Raw genomic sequence first — 17,987 nt, 5'->3', positions numbered from 1 at the left:
ATTCTTTTGAAGGTATTGCTTCTAGCGAGATTTTCTCTAGAGTTTCTAAAAAAAATCCAGATGTTGCCGCGGCATTTCTCTTGAAGTTTCTTCCAGAATTCCTCTTCAATGATTTTCTACTACTTTATACGTTTTTTACAGTGATTTGCTCAAGAGTTTTTCCTGGGGTTTCTCCCAGAATTTCTACAGGAAATTTTAACTTTTTTTCTGCATGATAATCTCCCAGTATTTCTTCCAGTGATTTTACCGGCATTACTCTCAGATTACCTCACAGGACTTCTTTCTGCAAGTTTTCGAAAAATTGGCGTACGCTTTCGTCTAGACCTACAGTTTGTCCTGGTATTGATCTCAGGATTCCCAGGACTTTTCTGGATCTTATTTTTGAAGGACTTTCTCCTAGGATATTTCTCAAATGTTGCCGTGGATTTCATCCTAGAGTTTCCGGGATATCTAGTGATTGATTTTCCACAGTTCTACCGGGATTTCTCACAGAGACTTTCGCAGGATTTCTCCCAAAATTTCTGTACAAGTTGGCCCAAGGATTTCTAGCTATGGTTCTTCCAAGTATTTCTTCATGAGTTTTGCTACATAAGTTCTCCACGGAATTTCTTCCAGAGATTTTCCCGGCTGACTCCCAGAGTTGCAATTAATTTATTGCCGTTTTCGGACTATACCAGTCGACCAGTATGTCTGAAACAGGTTTGGTTGACAAATTGAGAGATAAATTTGTGGAAAAACATTACTTGTTTTGGTGGAATTGTGATTTAACCAACTGAGCAACAGAACAACAACCACAAGTGTGAGCATTTTGTTTTTAGAATGTTCACATTAAAGCTTGACTGACACTTCGTCACCGACCATCTAATTGGTTCCGGTGGATTTGTTCTGTGGCTTCGTTGGTTAAAGCACCGGATTAGCGACACGGACTCGTGGGTTCGAATTCTATCAAAACAAGTTTTTTTTCACAAATTTATCTCAATCTGCTTCCAAAGTCCCTCACGACATTTTGTCTGAAGTTCTTTCTCCCGGGACTTCTTTTTTTAGAAGAAGCTTCCTCTTTGTAGAGGGCTTCCGGTGTTGCTTCCGAGATATCTCTCACAGTTCGTCACAATTTATCCATGGTTTCTTCTTTGAGGTTCCTGCAGGAATTTTTACTGGTATTTCCTTCCCTCGTATTATTCTTCCCTCGATTGCTTTCAGAGATTGTTTTGAGATTTTCCCGGATTTAACCCAGGAGTTACGTTTTGTATTTTCTGATAGTTTCTCCGGGATTTTTCCATGAGCTTTCTTTAATACCTGCTGGGATAACCTATGAAAATCCTAGTTAGAAATTCCTGTAGAAATATATGGTAGAATCTCGCGAGGAACTTCGGGAAGGGTCATAGGAGACATTTTAAGAGGAAATTCGGAAGAAATTCTGAGAAAACCGGGAACACCTGGGACAAACTTCTGGGAGTAATCTAAATTCCGTAAATATCTGAACCTGTAAGAATGCCTGAAATCCTGGTTGGAACTACAGGAGAGAGTTCGCGAGGAAGTTAAGAGAAATGCCAAACAAAATATTGAGAGAAAAACTTGGAACCACTTCTGCAGAAGTCTTATAAAAACCGAGTGAATTGCGAGAGGCTATACCGGCGTGCGATCACGGACACTGGACGATGAGAATGATAGCTCAACGACGGATTTTTTCTTATAACTCCTGATAAGTCTTACAAAACTTTTGAACGATTTTGGAAGAATCTCCGCGGGGAACTCTGGAAGCAATACCGGGAAAGCCTCTTGAAGAAGTCCCAAGAGGTATTCATGATTAAATCACGTGAAAAAAAAAACTCCTGCTGAAATCCTAGGCGGAACTCTGGGAGAAATTCCAGGAATAACTCTCAGAAATCCCTCAAGGATCAGCGGAAAAAAATCAGGAAGAAATTTCATGAACAAATCCTGGCAAACCGCTGGATGGAATTCTTCAAAGAAAATTCTGGAGAAATCAAGAACGAAACTCCAGCTGACCTAAGGGTAACGATGGATATTATCGGCTGGTTTGTTCTCTTCGTCATGAGGGGTTTTTGTCGGTCAAATTTCCTGAATCTTATAATTCAGCTTGTTTGGGAAGGATTTTAGGCCAAGTTTGAGTTCAACTGCTTTCAAATATAACCCCATGGCGAAGAGAACAAAACACAAAACTGCCGAAAATACACGATTTCCCCAATATGGAAAATTCCCTAGATAAATTCATGAAAGAAGTCGAGCAGAAATCGCGGAATTATATTCTTCAAGAAACATGCAAAGAAAATATCTGGATAGGAATTTTAGGGTGTCTGTTACCTGACAAAACCTGGAAATCCGAGAATCCTCGGGGAGTTTTTAACAGGAAAATGCCTGGAATACTCTGAGTATATCATGACCACTCAGGGAAATTTTGCATCGATAAAAAATAAAACAATCAAACTCCGCCACAAGCATTTTTCCAGACATTCCGTTAAGGTTTCTTTGCGGAAATACTGTAGGAATACCACTTGGAGTGTCTCCCAGGATTTTTTACAAGATTCCTTCCATATTCAGGCCATTTTTCTTGGTATTCCAATTCTAAATTCCTTCCGGAGATTCTTTCGAATTCTTACTAGCATTTTGCCAAGATTCAAACAATCATTTCCTGGATTCTTCCTTGTAATCTCCCAGGATTTCTGAATTCCGTCCGATTTATTCTGAAGGATCCTACGTAATTTCTAGGATCCGGGGATCCTGCGCAATTTCTTCCAGAGGGTTTGTCGGCATTGCAAATATACATATCGCAAATGCTTTGCATAGTTTCTGCTGGAGTTTCTCTCGGGATTCCTCTTGAAGATTTTCTGCAATTCCTTCCGGTATTCTTGGGACTTCCCCAGAAGAGTTGCTACAAGATTCTTACTCATTGGATTTATATTAGAGCTCCTCCAAGGATTTATTAGGAAGGTGTTCACGAATTATCTGCCAGAGTTCCTCCTGGGATTTCTTCCGATGTTTCTTTTGTATTTTTTCAAGGTTTTTCCGTGAGCTTTCTTCCAGAGTTTCGCCTTGGATTTCCACTGGAGTTTCAACTGGGATTCTATTTCCAAAAGCCTTGTGGGATTTCGAAATGTCACAAGATAGTTCTCTCGGAGTTTCTTCGGTGTTGATCCTGGGATATCCCTCACAGTTTCATTTCAATTCACCTTAGAATTTCATTTCTTCTTTTCTGGATCAAAGAGACTTCTGGGATTTCTGCAGAAGTTATTGCTGATATTTCTCATAAGGTTATTCTGTGATTTCTTTCAGAGCTTTTGCCAAGGTTTTCCTCGTAGTTGCTTATCGAATTTCTCGCAGAGAGCCACCTGAGATTGGTTTTACAGATTTTCTCGGGTTTACTTCCAGAGTTCTTCCCGCAATCCCATTCCAGAAATTGTTCCAAGATGCTGAATGCCCTTTTTGGGATTTCTTTAATACAAGTTTGGACTCGATTATCCGGAGTCGAGTTCTGAAGTTTGCCAAATATATATCTTGTAAAAGGTATGCTGTACAAAATTGAAATTTTAACTGAACATTCAATCAATGTTGTTTTTTGTCAATATTTCAACTTCATACAACATTCCGTTCCTCAGATATATGTGTGGGAAACTTCAGAACCTGACTCCGGATAATCGAGCCCTACCTGTAGTGGCTAACAGGGCTCTTGCAAAGATTTTTCTACGGAATGTTTCCTCTAGGATAGCTGAAGGAATTAACATGGAATGTAGCGAGAAGCTTCGCAAAGACTTATTGGAGAAATCTCAAGAGGAATTTCAAAAGAAATCCTGAGAAAAAACTGTGATATCTCGATAAAAAGCTGTGAGTGTAATTCCGGAAGGAAATGTTGAGGAAATTGCAGAAGAAACTCTGAAAATCTCTAATAGAAATCCCGGGAGGAACTTCGGGCAAAATCCCGCGAAGAAACCCAACAGAAACGTTAGAAAACTCTGGAAGAAATACCAGGAAGAGCTTGATGTGCTCTGATACCAAGATACCATACTCAGCTTCAAAGAGAGCAACATTATTTGATTTCTTTTTTTTTAAGAGTTATGACGTTTTACAAGACTGGCACTTAGCATCGTCGGATGCGACTGACTTATTGAATAGTTTACAATGCCGTCGCTAGCTGTGAAATTCAAACTTATCCCAAATTCTTCGAACGCTTTGTTAATGTAGTATTCGGCATCCTTTTTAACTTCAGTGCTGCAAATTATAGCGATCATCACGAGATAATCGTTAGATCAGATTTCTTGAATCACTCTTTTCGAAGTGATTGGAACCAGTTTGCGTATCACGTCCGAAATGACACGCATTTTATCAATTTTACCGTTAGCCTCTTTGCACACGATTTCAGAAGTTACACAGATTTGTGTACTACTAGATCAGCCTCACCGCTGTGTTAAATATAAACAGTTACTTTTCCGGTTCTACGCAGGCCTGAGAACAATTTAACAATTATTTTTGCACTGATCGATTCCTGATAATGCATGTCATCGTTCAGATACAAATAATTATGAACTTTGCTTCCATACCAGCGCTAGAGCCACAAATATAACTGTGTACATTTGACACAGGGGTGGAGGCTGATCTAGTAGTAACAAATCTGTGTACATTGTACACAAGCCTGTGTTGTTTCGTTTTAGGGTGCAGTGATGGCAGTTGCTAATGCCGTTTTTCTTTTTGTTCCAGTTCCAACCTGGGTTGGAACTGGATGAGATCACAGTTTGAACCCCAACCCGACTTCGGTTTCGCTTGTACTAAAGTTTGTTTGACGTTGTTTGTTTACACATTTTCCGCCAATCCAGTTCCAACCAAGGTTAAAAAAGAAAAACGGCATAAGTGTGCTTCAAGCGGGTTGCGAGAGAATCAATCTCTTTATGAGCAGTGAGCAGTGATGACAGGCAAAGTGACCGCGCTGCCATAGTGCCGCTTCAAAGTGAGAGTGCGCGTCCATAATAGGATTTTTGTGGATTTGCTGTTGTTGATATTCTTCTTTGCGGGTTCACACATGCACACTCCCACTCTCACGCGTAACTATAACGGCGCCCTGAGAGAGTTTGCAGTAGACAAAGCGCACTGCGGGGTACGTGTGTGCATGTAAGAACCAGTCCTGAAAAAGTCATTCCGTCATATCTATATTCAACCGCCTACAGCTCATTTTAGAAGCTGAACCTGAGAATATGGTATATGAAAAACTTGTGCGGCAAGACCAGTTCTACAAGAAAGTCACGGAAAACCCGCTCTTTTTTTGAATATTTAAGGTAAATGCCACGGACTACCTTCGAAAAATGCCCATTGATATTCACCATGAATTTCATTTGCATTTTTCTAAGGTAGTCCGTGACATTTACCTTAAATATTCGAAAAAGAGCGTTTTTTTTTTCGTGACTTTCTTATAGAATTGGTCTTGCCGCACAAGTTTTTTATATACCATATTCTCAGGTTCAGCTTCTAAAATGAGTTGTAGGCGGTTGAATTCAGCTACGACGAAATGACTTTTTCAGCACTGGTAAGAACTTAGCTATCCGAAACAAATGAGATACTTGTATACAAGTATCTCATTTGTTTCGGATAGCTAAGTTCTTACCAGTGCTGAAAAAGTCATTCCGTCATATCTATATTCAACCGCCTACAGCTCATTTTAGAAGCTGAACCTGAGAATATGGTACATATATGAAAAACTTGTGCGGCGAGACCAGTTCTACAAGAAAGTCACGGAAAACCCGCTCTTTTTTTGAATATTTAAGGCAAATGCCACGGACTACCTTCGAAAAATGCCCATTGATATTCACCATGAATTTCATTTGCATTTTTCTAAGGTAGTCCGTGACATTTACCTTAAATATTCGAAAAAGAGCGTTTTTTTTTCGTGACTTTCTTATAGAATTGGTCTTGCCGCACAAGTTTTTTATATACCATATTCTCAGGTTCAGCTTCTAAAATGAGTTGTAGGCGGTTGAATTCAGCTACGACGAAATGACTTTTTCAGCACTGGTAAGAACTTAGCTATCCGAAACAAATGAGATACTTGTACACTCAGAAATAAAAGTATACATGGAATTACTATTATTTATGCATTTTGTATCCGCATCTCTCTCACTCTCTTTCTGTTTTCATACTATCTGGTGCTTCACCTGGGTTGACGAAACACTTCTCTTCAACCCAGGCTAAACGGCAGATAGCATGAAAACAGAAGGAGAGTGAGAGAGATGCGGATACAAAATGCATAAATAATAGTAATTCCGTGTATACTTTCATTTCTGAGTGTACTAATCCATATCTATCGTTTCGCATACCGTTGTGCGTGTTACTCCTTCCTACAGTAGGAAGTGAAGGAGAATGTCTTGAGATTCATATCCATGTCAGTGGCGATGGTCAGAAAACTAGAATTATGACTAGTATGATGATGGTTCACGACCGTGCTGCTATCGTAGTCTTAATCAATTTGTTAATTTTCCAGAGAAACAGTATTTTGGATAAGGGAGTAAAAGTTTATAATTGCTTTATCCACCATTTTTGCCTATGTCATCGAAGTTTTCCTGAAATTATGGAACTTCTTTTTGAATAGATTTCATTACAACCAGCTGACATGCTACTGTTTTGTGAGTTTAAGTTCAACTGAAAACTTGTTTTCTTAACTTTGAAAACTTTTTACGCTATAGTTCTTTTTACCCCAACAATCATAATACCTTCTGGTTCCTGTAGTTTCTTCTGGAAGTTTTTCAAACCTCCTTCCTGGCTTAATTTAAGATTGTTACCAGAGTACTTGCAGTTCTGCAGATTGTAGGAGTTTCTGTTTAACTTTTCAGTTTGTCAGGAACCGGGAATTGTATGCGGAATATCGTGATGATTTGGTTGATTCCATTGAGTTTCAGCGTTTTGTCGGAACGTCCAAAGTTTTTTAAATGCAATCGAATTTGGAAACCAAATTGTAGTATGTACAAACCGATTAAGATTCACCATCTTCAAACAACACTGTTGAGAATGACGTAGCCTACACCACCGGCTTGGAGGGTGGTAGTGCAATTAGCGACGTAAATCGGGTTGGATTTGTTTACTTTGGTTGTCCCACCCCAAACTGCGGCACACGGTTCTCCCTCGTCATGAGAAACAGAGTTTTTCGAACGAGAGTGAATGAGCTAACAGCTAGCTATGACCACTAACCGCCACTCGCTGCTCCAGTCAGTCAGTCAAGGTAACTAGAGATGGCATTGATTTATCGATGCCATTCGCTAATTAGAGTTAATGTATTTCTCCCGACAACACGGGTCGGATACCGAGCGAGAATGTCCGGTGCAATGCGCTCTGATTTCCGACCCGAATTGGTTGAATATTTTACGACCCGGGGACGCTACAATGTCGTCAGTTTCAGTCACATTCATTTGAAATGGACAGGACGTTGTCACCTTTCACCGTTGCTTGTGGTTGGTGGCGCCCCAAGACGACAAACGACGACAAGATTAATGATTGCGCGAGGTTGACAATCGCATCACAGCAGAATACGGGAAGAGTGTTGACAATCCGTTCGAGCTGGTTCCATGAACGGACGACGGGTGCCATTACCCCCCTTGTTGTCGCGGTCGGCTTGTGTAATTGTGGGAAAGGTCCTTGATTCGGTTCTATTGTAGTAGCAGAGTACTTTGCCTCTCTCTCTCGTGGCATGAGAGGTAAGTACTTTTTCGAGGGAACCGACCTGGTTGGAATGAAAAGTAGGTCATCGTAGAACAGCGTCGGCGCTGTAAAACTGTTTGCACCAAGTGCTGTCCTACATGTACTCGGAACGTTTCGCTTGGATTGCAGGAATCGATTCAACATTGTAGCTAATTGCTATAGGAATCGTAGTTATAGCAGAGTCTCAGTGAACAGTAAATGTTTCTCAGAAAGCCATTAAAATTTTCCTTTTTAATGAATTACATGCAAATGGGATTGCCTTGATTAAACACAACAAGCAAACGAATGTTGACTTGACATGGGAACACGGAAAGAAGCATACTTTTGAACCTTTTTCAAAAATGATAATCTCCGAAATTGAAGAGATAGGCTAACAACCGTCGGTCTAACCCTCTTCCACCAAAAAGCATCACCTCCGGAAATCCCCGGAAAAATATAAAAAAACGAAAACTTTTCTGCTGGGAAAAGCAATTTCCGTTTAATGACTTTTTCCTTATCGTATCCTTTTTTGTCGTCCACCCGTTCCACCGGACCCGGACGGCGTTATGATTGTTTTTCAACCCATAACATCCAGTTTCCCACACACACAACACCCCAATCACACAATGGATAACCATAAAAACGAATATCGCTGTCGTGTCTTCTTCCGGGGACCACTGGCGCTGCTGCTCCGTCGGATCCGGCTTCTGGCAAATGACCAATTTTTAAGCTTGCGATAACAAGATTTTGCTCTCCGTTCCCGGTCCGCCCTCCCAAGAGAGCTTAACCGTTTCCATGAAGTACACTCTGCCATCGCCTCCGCCATCGTCAACGATGACAAACAATTCCCAAAAGGACAATGGCCTCAACCGAACAACTGCCACTGCTGCTGCTGCTGTTGCCACCCGCAGCACCCAGTCAGTGTGCCAACGTCGCGGTACACGTGTAGCAGTGTTTGCTTTCAAATTGACATCCCTCGCCGGTCGCTTGCGCCGCACACATTTCGACGATTCCGAGTAGGTATGTACAGCGGTTGTTTGAGAAAAAATAACCGGGCAATTCGAAACACCCACGCTGCCCCGGATCGCACGTTTAGTCGCGCGCGCGACGATAGCCCCAAAGTTCTGTCGATGTCGAACTCCCTCAGTATGCATACGTGCACAGCACAGCACAGACAGTCAAGGCAATTAGACATCTACCCTGCTACTCATTTACCAACAACATATAAGTTCAATTCGGTTTTCGATTCTTCGCGGGAATTGTGGAGATGCCGCTGAAACTGGCTTGGCGTGTTTGCCAAGCGCCTTCACTATTGGGGGTAAATAGGCAATCACCACCACCGCTCCGTCGTGATTTTGATTGCACAGCGGAAGCTGTTCGATTTGGGAAGGGTGGGGGAATCTGGGGTTGAGATTGTTTTATCATCTATTGGATTTGGAGCGTAAATAGAATCGGGATTGAGTTCGACCGGGGCACGACTGTATGTAATCCAGACCATACAAATGCATTTTATACAAATCTTGATACTTCCACCTGTTATTGTATACAGAACAATATTCGGGATCCACAGTTTGTGTAAAATCCAATTGCAGATAGGTTTAATAATTTAGGGATTTTCAGCCTTTTCAGTCAGGTAAAATCCCTAAAATTGCTGAGTGCTACAGTCGTAAAGATTTTTCTTGATAGGTTTAATAATTGAATTATTCTCATAAATTCAGTAAGAGAATTTCAGTTTTCGATCAAATTGGTAAGATTTGCACCAGACGTCAGTCCAATCAGTTTCGTCGGAAAACCCTTTCGTAAAACAATAGAATACAGCTCCTTTTCGAATGAGTGTAATCTGTTTCGTACCTTTTAATTCCGCCCTAATTGTTTATCCTTTGACAGATACGCGTATTTTGACTACCACTTGTAATCTTCCTCAGTGTCAGTTATCCAGTGGATTCTGCTTAGAGGGTTCGAAAAAGTCGGTACAAGAATACAGCTCTTTAGTCTTCACTGTATCGTTGCTTTGTAATGCTACGAATTAATGAAAAAAACTGACGATTGTTCAGCTCTTGCAGGAAATGAAAGGTCCTTGAAAGAAGCTGATGAATTCTAGGGATGTCCAGAAGGATTGATAAACTGGTTCATCCGAAAAGTCGCAAGGGAAACTATTTGTAATAACGAAAATTTTGCTCCAAGGCTAGCTTATCTCTAGATGCACTGCTTTACTTCCGTTACGAAGCAAAACCTTCCGAAACGGGATTCGGATTCGATCTCTGGTCCACGGCGTGGAATGCTTGCACTTTAGCCATCACACCAGATCCGCTCAGTTAAGCTAGGAGAAACAATGGTGTTTCAAAAATGAAGCTACAGATTCTGGTAGGTAATATGCCTATGTCTTTGATAAGAACGTGATGTCGAATAAGATAGGAGGGGGCAAGAAGCTGAGGTTCAGGGCAAGCTGTCTACTATGTGAAGAAAATGATTTCCGATTCAGATTTCAGGAGACATAACAATAGTTTTTCAAGAAGTTTAGGACCCAGGCAACAAGATGATTAATCCAGGGATTTTTTCAAGAACTTCTTCATAAAAGATCAAAAAAGGCTACGCAGCCTTCAATGCGGAAAACGAGGTCCATTATTATCTCGACGGTTGGACACTGGGGTTTTGTGTCCGTTGCAAAACTAGACAAATGAAATCACTCGTATTTTAACAACAAATCAACCACAGAAACATAAGACTAAAAACGAACAATTAGTTACCCCTGAGGATGACATAACCTCAGAGTTGAAACGTCGGGCAAATAAAAAATCTCGTTCTTCCGTATTGATGACTGCGTGCCCCTTTAAGGACAGACTTGTTAGAATCCCGAAATGGCCGCCACAATGGCCGACTTGGGCACCTACTCACGATTTCGAGGGCACAAATCTATTCGTAAACAAAACCAGCACACCTGAGCTTCTCATTTTAAACTTATTACAAGTGAGCAAAAACAGAATAACAAAATGCACTGTTGTTTGAAGCTTGCTTCTTGAGATTTATGCATCTGAAGTTCTAATGCACTGTTGAAGCGGGATTTCAAGACGTTTGTCCTTAATTCCTGCAGTAAACTTCTTCATAGATTCTTTCAGGAATCCTTCAAATATTTCTTCTGGAATCCATGAAATGACTCTGTGACTTAGATATTCTTACTAAGATACCTTCAGGATTCCCTCGTCAGATTCCGTCAAGTTTCTTCCGATAATTTCTTCTGAGATTCAAAACTAAAAATGCTCAAAAGATTGCTTCTTACATAAATTCTCTGTGAGCTCATTCAGAGTTTATTCTACAAGTTATCTCAAAAGTTCTTCCAGGAATTCCTGCAAGAGTTTCTCCAGAGATTGCTCAACAAATTCATTCAGAATTTCTTAAAAGATCTCATCAGACATCGCTCTAGGAATTCATCTCATAAGATTTTTCAGAGCTTTCTCTTGAAAAATTTGCCAGGGGTTTCACCAGAGAATCCTGCCAAAGTTCCTTCAGAGTCCTCCAGCAATTCCTCCAGAGATTTCTTTTTGAATTCTTTCAGATCTCCTAAATAGATCACATCAGACATTTCTTTAAGAATTTGTCCAGATTTTTCTTCAAATAAAATTTCCAGAGAATCCTGAAAGAGTTCCTTCTGCAATTTTTCCAGAGATTTCTCCTTGAATTCTTCCAGCATTTCTGAACAGATCACATCAGACACTTCTCTTGAAGTTCGTCTAGATTTTTCTGCGATAAACTTTCAATGCTCATAATGTTTTTTTCATAGTTTTATCCAGAAAATCCTGCAAGAGATCTTCAAGAGTCCTCCAGAGATTTCTCTATGAATTCTTTCAGAATTTCTTAATAGATCTTATCAGATATTTCTTAAGAAATTCATCCCAATTTTTCTCTCAAAAATATCCAGTGAGTGATTCTCTCATAAGATTTTTCAGAGTTTTCTCCCAAAAATCTGCCAGAGGTTTTGTCAGAGGATCCTGCAAGAGTTCGTCCAGAGATTTCTCCGTGAATGCTCATCAGACATTTCTGTAGAAATTCGTCCAGATTTTTCTAAAAAAAACTTACAGTGATTATCTCATAAGATTTTCCAGAGTTTTCTCCTAATAATCTACCAAGAATTTCCCCTAAGAATTCTGCAAGAGTTCCTCCAGAGATTTCTCCATGAATTCCTTAAGAATTGTTAAACAGTTCTTATCAGACAATTCTCTAGAAAGTCGTCCAGATTCTTTTTCCCAAAAATCTGGCAAAGGTTTCTCCAGAGAATCCTGCAAGAGTTCCTCCAGAGTCCTCCAGAAATTCCTCCAGAGATTCCTCTATAAATTCTTTCAAAATTTATAAGTCGATCTCATCAGACATTTCTCTAGGAATTCGTCAAGATTTTGCTCCAAAAGAAGCTTACAATGAGCGATTTTCTCATAAGATTTTTCAGAGTTTTCTCTCAAAAATCTGCCAGGAGTTTCTTTAGGGATTCTGTCATCCTCCAGGTACTTGTTTAGAGACTCCAACATGGAGTTCTTTCAGAGATTGATCCTGGATTTTTTCCAGAAATTGTTCCGGGAATTTCTCCAGAGATTCCATCTAGGATTTCTAGCTGAGATTCAAACAGAACGTTTAAAGTCGCATCATGAATTATTCTATTTCCTCTGGAATTCTAGGAATTTTCTCCAAGAATTCCTCTAGATATATCTCTGGGAATTCTTTCAGAGTTACTTTTGTTTCTGTCATATTTCAATCGTGAAGTTGTTTCAGAGATTCATCCTGGAGATCTTTCAAAGATTGTTTATCGGATTCCTCCAGAGATTCCATGTAGGATTTCTTGCTGAGACTCAACCACACATTGTTACGCAGATTCTTCTATGACTTATTCCAAAGATTTCCTTTGAAATTCTAGGAATTTCCAGGGGATGTCCTTCAGAGTTCCTTTTGAGTTGCTTTCAGGAAATCCTCTAAACATTTTTCTATCATTTTGTTCAAAGATTCTTTCAAGAATCTCACCGAACTTCCTACTGGAATTCCTCTCTGACCTCATCTAGAGTTTCCTCGAAGAAATGTATCAAAAATTATTCCAGGATTTAGTTCAGAGATTGATTCAGAAGCTTTTCATGTATCTTCTACAAAATGCTTTAAGCATTTCTCTGAAATTTCCACCAGGAGTTCCTTTAGACTTTCCTGAGCTGCGTCAGAGATTGTTTCTGGGTTTATTCCAGGAACTCGTTAAGATATTGCTGCTGGAATAATCCAGGAATTCTTTCCGAAACTCTTCCATCTCTTCTCCAGGATTAACATGAATGACTCCAGTCTAAAGATTAACCTAGAGATTAGTTTGACAATTCCTCAGAGTATTTTTCAGGATATACTCCAGACATTTATCCAAGGATTTGTACAGGGATTACTTCATAAATTTTGCCAGAAATTTTTCTATTAATTATTCCAAAGATTTCCTCCAGATTCTTCCAGCATTCCTTTTGAGATGCTTTCAGGAATTCCTCTAGAAATTTTTGTAGGACCTCATTCAGAAACCAAGAATCCCACTGCACTTCCTATAGGAATTTATCTATGACGTCCTCTGGAGTTCCCTCTAAGAATTGCTTAGAAAAATCTTCCAGGAATCGATTCAGAGTTTCTTTCAGAAATTCTCCCAGGAATCTTCCAAAAAATGTTTCAAGATTTCCATTGAAATTTCCACCTTTAGACTTCGCTCTACGAGTTGCGTCAGAGATTATTGCAGGAATGTTTCCAGGAACTCGTAAAGATACTTCTGCTGGAATTCTTTCAAGATTTCATTCCAATACTTTTTTGGAAACTCCCCAAGCAATTCTTTCATAGATTTCTCTAGGAATTACATGAATGACTGCAGTCTAAAGTCTTCTAGAGAGTCTCACAGTGCCTCCAGAGAATCTTTCAGGATTTTCTCCAGAGATTACTCCATTGAATTCGCCAAAAAAAATCTTTGAACTATTCCAAAGACTTCTCCAGAAATTCCTTGCGAGATTCCAGAGTTTCTTTTGAAATTCTTTCAGGTATTGCTCAGAAATTCTTCTATGAATTCATTTAGAGATTGTCCCATGAAATTTATTCAATGATTCTCTCAAGAATGTTACCGCACTTCTTACAGGAGTTCCTCTATGACATCCTTTAAAGTTACCCCTAAGGAATGCTTCAAAAATTCTTCCAGGAATTAGTCTAGAGTTTGTTTCAGATGTACTTTCAGGTATTTTCCAGAAATTGGATTCCTCTGAAATTTCCACCAGGAGCTCCTCTATGAGTTGTGTCAGAGATTCTGACAGGAATTATTCTACGAAATCGATAAGATATTGCTCCTGAAATCATCCAGAAATTATTTCCGAAACTCTCCAAACAATTCCTCTGGATTCTAGAGATTAGTCTGAAAATTCCTCCAGAGAATCTTCCAGGATTTACTGCTGAGATTTATCCGAGGATTTCTACAGAGATTGATCCGTTGATTTCGCCAGAAATTTTTCTATGAGTTATTAAAAATCTTTCCTCAGGAATTCCTCCCAATATTTCTCTGAGAATTGTTCCAGAGTTCCTTTTGAGATGCTTTCAGGAATTCTTGAAGAAATTCTTCCTGGAACTCATTCAGAGATTATTCCAAGAATTCCATCGAGTTCCGGTTAGAAGTTCCTCCATGATGTCTTGTAGAGTATATTCTATGGAATTCTTTCACGAATTAGAGCAGAGATTACGATATTGCGTCTGAAATTCTTTCAGGACTTCATCGAGAAATTCTTTCCAAAACTCTCCACGTCATCAATAGATTCCTCTAGGCATTACTGAAATGACTACAGAGATTTCCGCAGAAGTTTTTTTATGAAAGACTCATCCTGGATTTCTTTCAGAGGATAGTCTGTAAAAGTTCCTCCAGAGGAATTTTAGGATTTACTCCCGAGATTCATCCTTTGGCTTTTACAAAGATTGTTCAATAGATTTTTTCAGTAGCTTCTCGAAAGTTTTCTGCAGGAATTTTATCAAGCATACCTCCAGAAATTGCTCCGGAGTTTCCTTTCAAGTTTATGCAGAGATCAGGAATATTAAAGGGTCTTTTTTAGGAATCATCTGTAGAGAAATTCATAAACAAACTTCCAAAGGAAAACGTCGCGAAATTCTTGGAATAATCTCGGGATGAGTTCCCATACTTTTGGATGAATTCCTGAAAGCAAGCAACTCAGGAGTGGCACCTGGGGAAAAACATTGAGAAGTTTCTGACGAAATTCTAAAAAAATAATCTTAAAACATTTCAATAGACTTCCCAAGTACGCTTTTGGCAAATCCATACGAGTTAGCTCTGTAAGTTGGCCCAAACTATTTTTTTTTGTAGAATTTTAGGAAGTATTGTGAGGGGACTGAATAGGATTGAAGAATATCTTGTCTAATCCCTGACAGTTTAAGCGAAATTCTGACGGCAACTTTTAGAATCATCTAATTTTGAGAGCAATTGTAGATAATATTCTGGAAAAATTTTTGGAACAAATTCCTTGTATAATTTCTGATTACATCCTTTAATTTTATCAATTAACTTTACAAAAAAATAAAGTTAATTCTTTTCAGTTTGTAAGCCGCACTCTGGTGATCATTGTTTTAGGCTAAGAAATTTCAAAGTTTTTCATGCACCACCGCCAAGTAGAAAAAATCTAAATCAAGGTTCTTTCAATCAGTTACTTTACAACCTGACGAACAACTTTGCCAAAAACGGAATCTGTCTATGTCTTAGGGTTTTCAGGATATAAGCGTTTGAACGTTTTGGACACTAGTGCTGCCTAGCGGGCATATTCTGAACCAGCTTTGTCGGCATAGTTAATGCTTATTGAAAGATTTACTGGCATACCCTTGATATCCCAAAAACCATACTCATATGAGCACGGTCCATATATCCGAGGCGGTAAGGGCGCTGGTATTCAGCATGACCATGCTAAGGGATCGATTCCCGGTCGGTCCATAAGCTGTAATGGAAATTTCCCTGACATCCTGGACGATATACACATGCAAAATGGCCATTGGCTCTATGCTAATAACAATGGAAGTGCTCATAGATCACAGATCTGAAGGCAGGCTCTATCCCATTTGGGACGTTATGCCAAGAAGAAGCAGTAGGAGAAGATGAACACCAAACCTCCTTAAAAGAATACATAAATCCACAAACTAGTTTGGCAAACCACCACTCCACCCGTTGTAGTCGTCGTCGCCTTCATCGAACACCAATCAGTCGAACTACGGCTTCCAAGAAAGAAATCGAAAAAAAAACACCCAAAAAGAAGGTGAAATCCTGCACCGAGAGACCGAGACTCCGGGTACAAAAACAACAAATTGATAAATAAACAATTTGAGTGATAGGTAGCTTGTAGCTGGACTATTTTTAACCGTTTTTTGCTCCTGGGTGCTGGTGGTACTAGTGTGCTGGTGGTGGAGTATTCGGGTTTTCTCGATTTCCCTCACCAGCTCCTCCCATCGCAATTGTAACACCTTGTCTCCAGTTCAGTGAGGATTGAGGAATAGTTGGATGCGATCTACCACGATGGATCAAAAAAATAGAATGAAAAAAGTACATTCCTTTCTAGAAGTGGAAGGTGTGAGGTTGGAATCGATTTGCCCTAATCTTACGCCCACTCCGGCAAAGCACTTATTACCGTTTGCCACGATCTGAAATGGTTCCATTGCTAAGCAATCCAAGGGCACTCGTGTATCACATTATATCGCCAGGGTGAAGCGACGGGGTGCGATGCGCCTTGCAATCGTTTGTCAGGAGAAAGTTCCATATGGCACGTTTACACGTTGACAAATTGGGTAAAGTTGTGTTGAGAACACCCAATGTGTTGGTTAAATGACAATAAGAAATTAATTTTCGAAAAAAAAACGTATTCTGCTCGGGGATACGAACCCACGACCCCGTATTGGCTAGACCGGCGCTTTAACCAACTACGGCACAGAATAGGTTGAGGTTCTGAGGAATAGCAAGCCTATCAGAATCCGAGCGCTTACCGTGAGCGATATTTTGTTTTCAACCATACTTCAAATGCAAACAGGAGTTACAAAACAAACATTTTCAAGATTTGAGTTCCTTTTATTCATTCAAAATTTTATCATGGTTATCATGAATAGGTCGTTCAATCCAAAAAGGCGCATTTTATACCAGTTTTTCCTAAGTAGTGTTGATTTTCTCGTCACAAAAACCGTGATGCTAACTGCGCACCACCCTCTACACGTTTCTATTGCTTCTCGTTGCTTTACCGCCCACCACCAACAACAATAGGCAGACCTTTGCTGATGTGAAATGACGTTTTTACCTTTGCGTTTAGAAAGCAATTTATTTCTTTTGTGTGTGCTGTCGTCGTCGTCCTTCGAAGGCAAGAAACACCCCCCGATTTCATCTCACTTTGCACCTACCTTTCCCTAGGACTTCCTTAGGATTGCCACTACTTGACAGGAAGAATGAATTGCCTGACCTTCGGGGACACTCCTTGGTGCCACGCTACTACACTGTGCTGTTGTAGTGGAGGCTTTGTTCCTACTTACCTTTCTTCCGATGGCGCGACCGTCCCGCTCTCTGACAGAGCTTTTTTTCGGGGGCAGGTGGGTAAGTTCCAAAGTATCGCGTTCGTTCCACTTGGGCTTCCGTTGACATGTTTTCTCGCACACAGTCGCCGCCCTCAAACAATGAATTGCAGCAACATACTCACAAACACACACAGAGTAGCACTTATTATAATATTTCAACAATGCTAACGAACTTCGGAAGTCGACGACTGTGGTGGAACTGTTGCCAAGGTTCTCGTCCTCGCTGTTGCTGTTGCTGCTTGGAGCGGAAGTTAAGTCGTACATTTATTTTTTCCATTAAAGAAAATAAATGCTATTCGTGGAAATTTGCCATGCCAGCGAAGCTCAACATGCATAATTTATGATGGGAATAAAATGTTGCCTTTATCCGGTCAAGAGAATGGCTGAGAAGAGTAGTGGACACTAGCATGAAAGTTTTCCAGTTGCCAGGAACTCTGAAGCAAGAATAAAATACGATGCAGGGATTATTCGGAATGACCTTAATCCGCACCCCAAAGAATCTAAGACGAAAATGCAAATCACACTATTCTAGAGACTCTAGGAGCATAGCACCCGTTGAAAGCTCAAATGTCAACCGAAATCGTTTAGGTATAATTTATGTTTCCGTAGATTTCGGATACCACCGTCGAAAAACCATCAACCGCAAATAGATGGTTTTTCTGCCCCGAAACTTTGATTCAAATCCCGCAAAAACCCCGTACAAACCCCGTAGCAATTTGTCAATCAATCGTTGA

General features: G+C 40.0%; 1 protein-coding gene across 1 annotated transcript in view; it reads left to right on the top strand.

Moving 5' to 3' along the window:
• The window catches only part of LOC109421919 (calmodulin), a 123,754-nt gene that overhangs the window by 29,770 nt on the left and 75,997 nt on the right, over positions 1-17,987 (top strand). The window lies entirely within an intron of this gene.

The sequence above is a fragment of the Aedes albopictus genome, unplaced genomic scaffold (genome assembly GCF_035046485.1).
Source record: "Aedes albopictus strain Foshan unplaced genomic scaffold, AalbF5 HiC_scaffold_36, whole genome shotgun sequence".
NCBI classification, from domain to species: Eukaryota; Metazoa; Arthropoda; class Insecta; order Diptera; family Culicidae; genus Aedes; species Aedes albopictus.
The sequence above is the reverse complement of the archived record's forward strand: the minus strand, read 5'-3'. Positions and strand labels throughout refer to the sequence as shown.